The 12,737-nt window shown below is 37.7% G+C and overlaps 1 long non-coding RNA gene across 1 annotated transcript; it reads right to left on the bottom strand.

Moving 5' to 3' along the window:
* Window positions 1–316: 316 nt before the first annotated feature.
* On the bottom strand, window positions 317–4,193 carry LOC126649262 (uncharacterized). The gene is made up of 3 exons (XR_007630998.1): window positions 4,118–4,193; window positions 2,336–2,512; window positions 317–749 (listed from the first exon to the last, which is right to left on the bottom strand). It is a non-coding gene; the product is annotated as an uncharacterized LOC126649262 (long non-coding RNA).
* Window positions 4,194–12,737: the final 8,544 nt, after the last annotated feature.

Consider the following 12,737-nt stretch of genomic DNA (forward strand, 5'->3'; position numbering starts at 1 on the left):
ATCTAATGACTATGAAATTGGTTTTTTTAGGAACTTACAGTAGAAAGTACCACATATACAGAGACCACAGTGCCTGTGCAGGATAATTTAAGTGACTATCTTACACAGCTGCCAAGGAGGATTTTCAGTGGTGTGATTATGCAGAGAATCTTGCAGAAATCTATTTTTAAAAAGTGTTTGACAAAAAGAAAGTTGTAGCTGGAAGGAAGAATAAAGCCTTGCTTTACGCTTTGCTAAGCCAAGATTTATTTGTTTCTTATTCCGAAATGTTGAAAGTACAGATACATTAAAATATTAAATTTTAATTTGACTCCTCTGGAAGTTCTGGAAACAATTTAATTAAATAATTTTTTAAGCTAAATGCCTTTAATAGGTTTGGGATCATATTCTTAAGTGTTGGAAGGATGTGGTTCTGCAGAGAGTCTTTTTGAAGCTTTTCAGAGAAGGCTAAAAGCAAGAAGAGGTTAAATCTGTCCTTTCCTGTGTAAGTAGGGAACTTACTGTGGCATCAGATTCACAGTTCTGAAGAACGATAAAAAGATTTTTTATAACAACTCCTTCACCCTTTCTGTTTATAAATATCAACTGTATGTTTGTATCATTCTTCTAGTCTGTTCTTAGATTTCACGCAGTGTTTTAAACTCAGAATAAGCCAACTGTTCTTGGTTCTGAAAATCTTCTTTACAGTTTTTCTTTGTGATCTTTACCTGACCTTCCTTAGCATCTTCACCTTCAGATCCAACTTCTCCCTACAGAGAGTGAAGAAATATTGAAAAAGGAAGTAAAATGCATGTCATTAAATATCTAGTACAAATGGACTGGAAAGTATATTCAGTAAACTAAAATATTCTTACATTTATCTTAAATGCTTCTCTTAAGCTCCATAGGCCCTGGTTCACTTGCTGCCTTTCCTTGGATTCATTGTCCTAATGTGTCTGGGAAATTTTAGGACAGGAACATAAGAATAGTCATACTGTATAATACTTCAGCTCAATGAGGTAGGATTTGACAGTGGCCATTAGTATATGTGGATTGAAGCGTACAGTAATGACATTACATGCAAAATTTCTTCTCAAACTCTGAAAGTTTGTGGCTCAAGGACTGTCTGTATCAGAGGTTATTTTGTTTCATATTAGGTGAGACAAGTTTTTTTCTCTCAAGAATTTAATGTGTAGGAGGCATCTGAATTTTAAGCATTCACATCATCCTGCTTCAGGAAGTTCCACAACTTCATGGGGAGAGAACCTTTGTTTTGTGTTTTGCACTTAACACCTACTAACTTTCCTAGTTCTTATGTAGGAAGTTGTAGTAATTTCTTCAGAATTCTACTTCTGCCACTCACAATTTTTATTGATCTCTATTGTATCTTCTATTATTTTTAACTTTTCAAGCTCAGGAGTCCTAGTTGATTAAATCCCCTTGTAGAAACAATTTCATACCTTTCCCATCCTTGTTGTCCCTGTCTGAATCTTTATCACTTCAGTGTTGCTCTTCCCAGGTTGCAGAAAATCAGACCTGTTCACAGTTTCGAATGGTGTGTGTATTACAGATTTATAGGGGGGTGTAACAGTTTTTCTCCCTTTTCTAATTGTATTTTTTCACCCACTGCCAAGCAGTCAGTTTAGGACTGCTATCCTAAATTATATGTGTTCTCATTCCCAAATAGGAACAACCATCTCAGAGTCGATCATTTCATGAAGCAAGCTAGAATTACTTTCGTACAACACTTTACCTATCTTGAACTTCAGGTGTCATTATCATCAGTTACTGTCTCCCTTGGTAGGTCTTTTGACACGTTCTCTCATACTAAATCTGTGCCACCATCCTTAATAGCTCAGTGTCATCAACAAATTTTGTCGTGCCCTTTTTCCATGTCATTTATGAATATTCTGAAAAGACCCCTGTGGACAGTCTGTGAGTCTGGACTTCCCCTCCAAAGGGTGTGTTGATTTTTCTTTTCCTATTTGTGCAGCAGTCCATCTGTTCCTTCTACTCATTTTCCTGGTAGGTTTATCAATTTGACGTTTCACGTATGTCAGATCCTCAAACCTCTTGATTAGATTTTTGGCCCACATCCCAGTGGAAATGCACAGAAGTTATACAGCACCATTAGTAGGCAAGGTATTTTATTCCTGAAATTTCAGCTACATTGCTGTCTAAGTATCATTTGAGTCTGAAAATTTGTTGGTGTTAATTTAATCTATTCAGTCCACAACCTGCACAATCTGCACTTTGATTTGATTCAGATCTTCTGCTGAGAGAGTGAGACACAAATTCCAAAGTTAAAACCAGAAAAACTAAATACCAAAAAATCATTTAATCTTTCTGCTCTCACCTTGTATTTTGCCAGTTCTGACCCCAAGATGTTCTTCACAGATTTCTGATTTGATGTGTTTTAGGAAAGGATCTTTGATGATATGAAGGAACCAATGATTTTGTTGCTCTTAAAGATGTTAAACATATGCTGCTTTACCTCAATTCTTCATTATAAGGAGTCTTTTAATAGCTGTTTCTGTGAAAAAAATATAAATGTATGGTTTTCAGATATTTAGGAGAAAATAAAGGTTAGTACAAAGTCCAGAAAGGAATGTTTCTTTATGTTTGTACAGCACTGCACTTAATGTATGTGTCAGTGGATTTGGACTGTCAGTAGTGCTGCAGGTCTTTCTCATACATGTTGTAGAATTTGCATCACAGATATTCATTTTGTGTTCAAATTTTTCTTCACATTGATTTTATTCAGACAGGGCATTTGTTCTCAGATGTTTGGTAAACCCAAAAGAAGCTTGGGACTCAGCTGGCAGAAGAACAAACCATGTTTATTGTCGGCATAGTTTGGGGCATCTTTTGAGTTAAAATCATGCAAGTCCTAAAACAACATCTTACCAGTTTTGCTCTGTAATCATAACCTGCAGAGGCAATATGGAGAGTACAATTTGCTCACGTGTTGGGTGGCCCTTCTCTCACCTTCCCAGGATGGGTGAGACCCATAGCATAGGATCACAGAACCATGGAATGACTCCGCCTGGAAAGGACCTTTAAAGATTATCCAGTCCAATCCCACTCTTTTGACAGTTCAGGTAAGAAGGAGATATAAATCTTTTATTAACACTGTATTATATAAATTAGCAAAGGACACTATATATTTAGGAATGCAGCTTCTTGCCTGTATCATACAACTGTCCTATTTTCCTGCTCCAAAGAAAGGCTAGATTTTTCTCACAGCTGCTTTCCACAACTGAAAGGCTCAGATTTTAGAGAACTGCTTTATTTTTCCTTTGCTGTAGTTAAATTACTTAAATTGACACCTTTCAGAATCTATTTCTCCTATATAAGTGTCCTCTGTGGTGGTTCTTTGTTTCTTGTGTGAGCATTATCCCAGATTTACTGTAGACATCGTAACAAAGAGTAGGCAGCTGTAGCTGTGCTTTTCTAATGTCAAACAATCTCTGTCAGCATGCCTGTTCTTCCTGTATAGATTATTTTAGTTTGTGTTTGGTTTTCTGTTCATAGTGGAGCCACAAGGGATATAACACTACCCCACCTGCAAGGTCTAAACCCTTACAGAGCTGAGTTTCTCACCGTGCCTGTGGAAAACCCAAACATGCAAATCCCATATTGGATGGCTAGCACAAATAAGGTTGGTTTCCACAGCACAGCTTTGAACAATTCTAAGGATTCCTGTCATCTTGCATTTTACATAACATCGCCATTATACGTGGAATTAATTTAGACATCTCAGAGGTGAATATAATGGATGTCATGATGAGGAATTAAAAACCTTTAGGAATGCTTGCTGGCCCTAGCGAGATCAGAAATACAAAGAATCAATTAATAGCTCTGCCAGTCAGTCTATCATGCAGATCTCAATAAAGGAATTATATAAAGCATTTTTGCCCAGGTAACAATCACATCTTCTCCAGCATAGCTTGATAAAATTCTGATTACATATTTCTCTTTAAATGAACTCCATATTTTACGTGCTTGCTTTTTCATTACATTCCTAACTAAATTTAAAAAACAAACAAACAAACTAACTAAAATAAAAATCACCAAAAAAACAAAAATCCCCATGCAATCACATTTACTTCTAAAGCAGAGTTCCCCCAGTCTGCACCTGGCTCCTGGTGAGTTGGTGGGTTTACACCTTTTCCTAGGCTCAGGCTTCTCCTGAGACTTGTGGCCAAGTGTGGAGAAAGGGCAGGACTTCTGCTTTTCTAAAATGTGCTCCCCTAAATTTGTAGTCCTCATGATTTGTGAATCACAGCTCTTTAAATAGATGGAAATGATGCTTGCAGGAGAGGTAGCAGCTCCTGCTCTCACTCTACTTGCAGGCGAGTGGGATCCCAAACCTGGGATTTAACTTCCCACGGAGCCAAGGCAGCAGGAGCCTGTTTTTCTGGGGGAAATGGGTTCCTTGCCCCTGCAGGAGACAGGACATTATGCTGAGTGCTGAGTTCAGCAGGAGCTGAGAAAAAGAAGGAGCTTTCTACAGGGAGGAGAGACTGCTGTACAGAAGGGTAGTGAAAGCTGACTCCCAGGAGAGGCACTTCCAAAGTGCCTGTAGGATGGGAGCTATAGCAGTATTCCCCAAATGAGTGGTGGCACTGTAATGTAAAAAAAAACCCAATCCAGATTCTAGCAAAGGTATTGCATTCCTACTCATTACTGAGACTATCCACATAATGGCTTCCTAGAAACACACTGTGCTCTGTACTCTGCTTCACATGTTGTTTCTTGCTTAAAACCCATGGCAAGTTCATGATAAACCATGCAAAAGAAGTCATGTGATGTGAGAGATTTACATTTCCAAAGCAAAGTGTAACTTTTTTAATACACGTAGTAATTTCCTCAAAACATTCCATACAGATTTTTAAAAAAGCAAAGTCTGTATGCAGATATTCAAGTGACTGTGCTATCCTCCCTCTCTTCCTTTGGCCATGCATAAATGTTTCCACAGCTGAATAACATCTTGAAGTGACATCCAGAAGCCTTGACACCTGTTATAACCTCTGTTCTGATTCAGGTAGGTGGCCCTTCCAAATCATGGTTGCTCAGCAGGGCAGGATAGCTCGCCAAGTCTTCCCATGGTAATGAAAGCTGTAAGTACTGAAAGCTGAGCTGTGAAGCAGAGACTTTTCACAGGAGAGATATTTTATTGTGTTTTGTTTATTCTGGTGCACTGAACTAAATGGAACTTGAAATGGTGCCCTTATAAATCATACCAAGATATCGATTCCCCCTTGTGCTGGCAGGTGTGGTGGCATAGGTGGCTGGGTTGGCCACTTCCTGATGCTGCAGGAATCCTGCCCAGTGATATTCACGTCACAGGTAAATAGAATCTGTGCAGTAGAATGCCATTTTGGAATTAAACAGGAAGGTAAATTTAGCTTTAAGCTGGGAAAAAAAAAAAAAAATCATACTGCCTTGAGCGTATAGATTTTTTTAGAGTGGGATTTTAAAAAAAAAATAAGTAGGTCAGTATGCTTTGTAAATCTTGGTGCAGTTCCTCTACAGAACCTTTCAGAGTGGTCTTTTTTAAGGTACTTTATCAATTTTTCTAAATTGGATGCTAATTTTCATCATTATCACTTAAAAGAATTCATAAACATTCGCAGCAATCAATAGGAAAACTCATTTTAATTCCCATTCTTTGGCAAATTCTCACTTGCTAGTGTAGGAAAGAGGAACATTTATTTTAATCTTGTTTGTTGGTTTTCAAATAATCACCGTGGTAATATTTGCAGGAGACTTGCAAATCTTTATATAATATTAGCAGTGGATTTTGCGTGTTCTTTTGGTGGTTACTCTTGTGGATCTATATAAAAGCATCAATAGCTATTCTTCAACCTTTTACTGCAAACTTTTTTTCCTGCCTTTTACTGTAGGTAAGAAAGGTTGACCTAAATAATTCCTTTATAGGAGACTGTAGAATGTGGGACATGCAGGGCCCATTGCAGCATTTCTTAGGTATTCTGAATTGATTGGAATGAGCCATTAAACCCTCAACAGCAAAATAATTGGAGACACTCTCAGCCCAAATGACTAAAATGAAAATCAACTCCAATGACGCGATCAAATGTCTTGCCAAAACCATCATAATAATAAATACTTCTGCTTTGAATGACATGTTTTACTGTGAAATACTTTCAGTTAGAATATTCCAGTGGTGAGTCACCTAGATTCCACCTTAAAGCTTTCATTTTATCTTTCTCTATGTAGGTTATGCAGTGAACAGCATTTGGATCAGAAGTCTCATTGTGCATATTAATCTGAAGGGGATATCTTCACTGTTCATACATGGGGTTTGAGACAATGATTTAAAAAGGGATGGGATTTTTTTGGTATGTCCTCTACGGATAGTTAGTATAATTGTCATTAATTTGGCCAGGTGTGGCTAAATAATGTTTCAGGCAAAGAACTAAGAGCAAACCTTTTTACACAATAATTTCCTGGGTAAGATTCCACAAAATGAAAACTCATCAGAAACCCTGCTGGGATTCCATCAGCAAGCATTTATTTGCAGTTGCTGTTACACCTACTTACACAGTAATAATATAGCAGTGAGTTAAGTCACTATGCCAATGCAAATTAGCTTTATTTTGAATCAAACACTAGTTTTTAAAACATGATGCAACAAAAAAAACCAGAACCCTGTAATGTCACGAGATGCATGCAGGAAAGTGACAGGACTCAAGAAAAAAAAACCGAAATAAACATGCACATTTATTCTGGCCTCTTCTATTGCTGTTTTGTATGCTGATATATCCCATAAGAGTACCTAGTCTATTTATAGTATGTATGTGGAACATATGCTTTTCTCTTCTGCTATAACTAGATTTTCTTTAGCCTTGCCATCTGCAATTTTTTTTTTTTTCAGAGGTGGTCCTGTATTTCAATCTGGGGAGAAATTCCCCCAAGTGGCCTTTTCTGTCTGTTTGTTTAATATGATCTTGACTCACCCTCAGATGGACTGTGGTTTTCCTAAGACCAATATGTCCTGTGTGTGCTTGTTTATTGGCGATGCAATTGCAAATCTTAGAAAAGGATCTAACATTAAGCAATGAATTTCTTAGTGTTATGGACTGAATTCTGGTGTTTGACCCCGAACTATTAAAAAAAAAAAAAAGAAAACCAAACAAGAACAACCTTCCAGAATATAACAAAAACTTATAAAAAGACTGCTAATAAAAACTAGGATTATCTAGATATCATGGGAGAATTCAGGTGCCCAAATCTCACCAAAATTCAGCCTCCCTTGCAATCCTTTGAAAATCTCAGCTGTTGGCAGCAGGCGCTCAGTGATCACAATGATGAAGTGTGGGATTTTGAGCCTGAGCAGAATAATAAGAGTTCAGATGTCGAGCTATGTAACAACAATAGAGATCTAAATTTTATCCTGTATTTCAGTCTTCAACACATTACAAATTTATTCAAACATTCTTTTCCCTTAAGTGCTTTTCCTTTGTTTCCAGGAACTAAGCACAGATCTACCCTGGATTCTGCCAGCAAAGCTATTTCAGTCAGGGGTGTGAAGGCAAAGCTGTGGTGACAGAAGAGCAAGCAAGACACTTGTTCTGGCACTGAGGCCCCTGGCATCTTTTGTGAGCACACATGGAGGGTAACAAATGCTCAGGAAGCATCAAGCTCGCACATGGCTCAGTCAGCCTGAGAAAAACCCTTTCTGCAGAGGGAGTTGGTTGCAGGTGTTTTAGCAGGACCCTGTCATGCATCTGCATGAGTCTGCGAGGTAAAATCACGTAGCTCTGGCATCACTCCTGGATTCTGGAGCCTGTGCTGGCAGCTCCACAGGCACTAGTTCATTCCAGGACTTCTCTTGAGGGAATCTGGGTTTGTTCTTGTTGAATCACTCTTTGTGAGTACTTCTTTACTAGTTAATACAGGTGAGACTGTCAGATCTGGCCCTCTCTTGTCCAATTTCTAATACCATCCTAGCAGACCCTGCACTCAGGCATTTCATTTTTTCTTATGGAGGTATCCTGCATTACTTATCTAAAAACAAACACAAAAATCCCAAAAACAACAATGAACAAAATCCCTAGATGATTTCAAGAGGTCCCTTCCAACTTCAACCAGGCTTTGATTCTGTGGTACATGCTCTCTTACCTACCAACAAAGGTGTGCCTATCAGGACAGTAATACCAAAACTGCTGTTCTATCCACTCTGGAATGGTTTTGCTATTGATGGCTGGACTAGCACAGGGTTAGGCAGAGTTTGGATGCAAAGGCAACACAAGCATTGGATGCAGAGTAACAACGTCTCTCTTTGACTTCATAAGATGTGCAGAGATATTCACCTCCCATTTTCCTTTGTGGTGCTCCCCATGCTATGACAGTTTGTCACTACTCATTTCTACTTTGTAAAGGTAAAGCTTTCAGGTGCTAAGGAAGTTAGTTAGCTTGTTTACTGCTGTTTCATTTCTACTAGGAAACTGCTCTTGGCCTCAGTGCTGATTATTCACACCAAAGAATGCCAGATCTGGCCTTTAAACTATATCCAAAACTTGCCCACAGAGAAGTAATTTGTCGATAGCTAAATAAATAGAAGGGTTTACAGTGTATGTGCAGACAGACTTTGATGTGACACAGGGCTGTTGCATCAGGAAACCGACTGAACCACAGGACAATTTGTGTTTTGAGCCAGTTTCATTTTAGGCTGCTCTAGGAGAGTTCTTGATTCCATGGGAAAATTGTTATCACCCCTTTGTGACAACAATGCACTGGAATAGCTTTTCCTTGCTGGGGCCATGAGTTTCCCTTATTTGGCAGACTGTGGTACAGCTTTTCCACTGTACACCAAGCTACCGAATACCAAGCAACTGACCCAGGGTGGTATCACTTGTAGTCAGCAAGTTGGATCCTCTGTTAAATCTGGCAAACCAACAGAGTCATTTTTAAGAAGCTGGAAATCCTGTTGCTGGGTCAAATTCTTCAAAGAAGCTGCATGCTTGGCTATCATCTTGCCTTTCCCCCGAGTGTACTATTCAAGCAACGGGGAATATTTGTAGCGTTGAAGAGACACAATTGTAAAAACATTTTGACAGTAAGGAGAAAACATTATTCAAAAGTGTCTTTGACTGTACTGGTGGTCTCCAAATTAATTTTTCCAGGCTACTTTGTTTCTCGTGGAAGGGATGCACGCCCCATCTAGCATGTGTCCATAAAAGGTGTGTTCCTGAGGGTCTTTCTGATAGTGGGTCCTTTGTACCATCACAGGATACCTGTTCAGTAAAGCCACTGTGTGATTTCTTTCCACATTCTTGCACTTTATTGTACACATTTTCAATATTCACTAAAACCCTATTGTCATAACCAGTAAATAGGTGTTTTAAGTAAGACATTTATATTCAGCCCATTAAAATAGAGTAGTTTGACAACATTGGAAAATCATCTGCTTTCGCTGTATTTGGGGATGTGAGCCATAGAAATGCATCAGCACTCACATGCTGCTTTTCCACTAATGAATAGCCTTAAGGACAAGATAGCTGGTGAGACTGGCAGCTGGATCTAAGCTTTCTGGAGGTTGTCACCAGCTGTTATAAAATAGCCAGCTTGGTGAAAAGCAAAAAAAAAAAGGAAAAAAATCTTTTTCATGTTCATTGATGAAATATGAGTAGAGCAGTTCATCCCAGTATGGTTCCCAAGGAATAGGAGTGACAGGAAAACTACTACCACAGCCAGAAAACCAAAGATAGAATGGACCAAGGTTGAATAAGTCCCTCCCAAGTGAGAAACAAAGTGAAGGGCAAATCTGTATGGAAGTCCTGCATCTCCACTGACTGGAGAAATATTTTGCTGTAGATGATCACCTGATCTGATTCTGCTTACAGTTAAAGCCTTTACAAAATCTGGTAATGCTAACAAGGAAATTTACAGGTGTGCTTAGGTTAAAGTTAGTTATATTTGCTACAGCTGTGTTGGCTATCAAACAAGTGTGAGGTCCCTTTCTTAATGTGAAACACCTGGCTAAGAACCAAGGCTTGCAAAAAAACAAACAAAGAACAGTAAGAAAAATATGGGAAAAAAAGGAAAAAAAACCCCCATCAGCAACAACCCAACCCTCACTAAAAATCACATCAAAAACCAAATGGAATTTTGGTTGAGTACATTCATCAAAATAAGAGCTACCTGTGGGGGATTTTTGGGTTTTTTCCTGCATTGTTACACCTCTATGGCCAGCATAGAAGATGTAGGGTAAAATCAAGCCAGCGTCACTGTCATCTGGATGGATGGGAAAAACCTTCATCTGACTGAACTCCTACATTGATTCTGGTGTGGGGGCTTGTTGGCTGACAGATTGCCAATTCCTAAAATGAGAATTGTGTGAAGGATGACAGCTGTAGGTTCACGGGTTGAGGGGCTTCAAGGAGTAGTAAAGCAGCAACCAATGTCAACTTTTGTTTTACCACTACGGGGAAATTAGAAATGAACTCATCTTGATCTAAAAAGTAAGTACCTTTTGTTATTAAGGTATGTAGGGCAGTGGTCACATTAAAGAGCCAGACACAAATTATCCCTAATCCAGAAGGCATATTTTTGTGCTCCTGAGACAGATCTTGGCAACAAGATTAGAGGAATAGGTTTTCATTTCTAGATTTGAACTAAAAAGCTCTGTGTATCTGAAATACTAGGTGTTTTGGTTGTGTTTTCTCTATTTAGTGCTCTTTCAAAGAAATTTAATGGTGGCATCAGCTCAGCAAATTTCTTGTCCGAAAGAGAATTCAAGGTGTGTGTTTCAATGTGGTGATGAAGAGAACATGTAAAAGTCTGAAAAGGAGTGTGCATTGACTATGGTAAAACTGAATGTTTTAATCAGCACATGAGCTAATAGTTCATTTTTGGAATCCTATAGCCAATGAAATGGTAAAAAAAAGCAAGCTATCATAGAGTTTTACTGCACATGTTCTGCTGACAAATGGCCTTTGCATATGATACTTTCAAATGGTTTAGTGAGAACATGGTTCCTGCTACATTTTACCATTTTGAAATACATTTTACCTTTCTTCCTTCACAGAAGACTATTTAGCTTTACAAAAGAAATAAACATTTGAAATAATTTTTTTGTTTGTGCAACAGTGGAAGTTGCAAATTATCAACAGGATGACACAAAATTTCTGTCACTCAAATTTCTTTTCCTGAAATGTTGCAGGTCTATTCAAAGCAGGAATATTGGAAACATATATTTAGGATGACTAAATTTAACAATACAATCCAGAGAAAAACTACCCCTAGGTGATCTGCTTTTTATAAAATACATAAATATTTGTTGAGAATTAGTTGTAGAAACAATATGTCTTATTCTTCTTTTTCCCTTATGTAATAACATTGTGGTCCTGAGGGATGACAAGAAAAAATAGTTTCATTTACTAGGGCTTGAATTTTAGTGGTTTTAAATCTATAATTTTGTGACAGAATGGCACAGCAATATTTTCTATTTGCAATTTATGTCCAAGGCAACAAGAAAAAGTCTAGCAGCATTGTTGATACTATAGATCTTTCCATAGCTTTCCATAGCTGTTTGTGTTTTGCTGTTCATTCTTAATACTTTCCTCCCATAAATAATTGATACTGTAACATTTATATATTGAAATCTGCAGTAATGTTTTTCTGAACAAGTGATCAAGTCCATGCTCTAGAACAAAAGCATCTGGATATGGACTGGCTGCAGATATAAGACTCATCACCCCATACAAACACTACAGAACAACCACTCCTGTATAAAGACCTTACAGGACAAGCCCCTTCTGCAAGAGACACAGTGATTTAATTCTTATCTTACTTCAAAGATGCAAGATCAGGTTCTGTGAAGTAATAGTTTGAACATCCACTAGCCGTTCTGGATACACCTATTGTTCATCCAAATCCAATGTTTAGATGTTGCAGACCATTTTTAGTGCATTATTGTTGTTGATTTTATTTCATAGGCCTGGGAGGATGGGAATGGTGGTGTAAAGATATTTATTCATCATATCATGCTTGAGGGATGTTAGCTTGTACTTACCTAGCAAACTGCACCTACAAAGGCAAGTGATGCCATGCTTGGGAATTTTGAAATAGCAATGAGAACAGAGGACTGAGATCTTTGCAAACCAGGAATAGATATTTGAATGAACTGTTCTGCAACACCTTAATTTGCAAATTTTGAATTTCCTGTTGTATTTTAATGTTCATGAATCCTTTTGTGCTACACACTGTTCAGACACTGAAAAATAGACAGGTAATACTTCAAAGAAATTATATGTAGCTCATATTCTATAACGTGGTGGGGGTTTTTTTTTTGATAACTGGGTAAAATAAACAGATAGTATTTTTCAGTGCTTTAGTAAGCATTCAACATATCCATGTATAGAGAATATTGTGTTGTTTATAGCTATAATGCTATTAGATTTTAGTGAAATATTAGCTACAAATAAGGAGTGGAGGGAACCTCACTTGATATATATATCCCAGGAATCACTTTTTATGGTTTTATATATAAAGAATCCAAGAGAACCTCAGCATAACCTCCACAAAGAAAACTCTTATTGTTATGTTTCATCATTGAGAAATGTTTATGGGTCCCATAAGATTTCACTCAGATGTTTAAATAATTTGTGTAACCTTTTGGTCATGTAATTTATTTGATTTATCTGAAATGATTGTAGACTAGAAATTTCATCAGCTCTGCTTTGTTTGAGAGTTTTCTCATAAAGCAATGGAAATAAAATAGTTACCAA

The sequence above is a fragment of the Myiozetetes cayanensis genome, unplaced genomic scaffold, assembly GCF_022539395.1.
Source record: "Myiozetetes cayanensis isolate MyiCay16 unplaced genomic scaffold, myiCay2020 scf5-8, whole genome shotgun sequence".
In the NCBI taxonomy this organism is placed as follows: domain Eukaryota; kingdom Metazoa; phylum Chordata; class Aves; order Passeriformes; family Tyrannidae; genus Myiozetetes; species Myiozetetes cayanensis.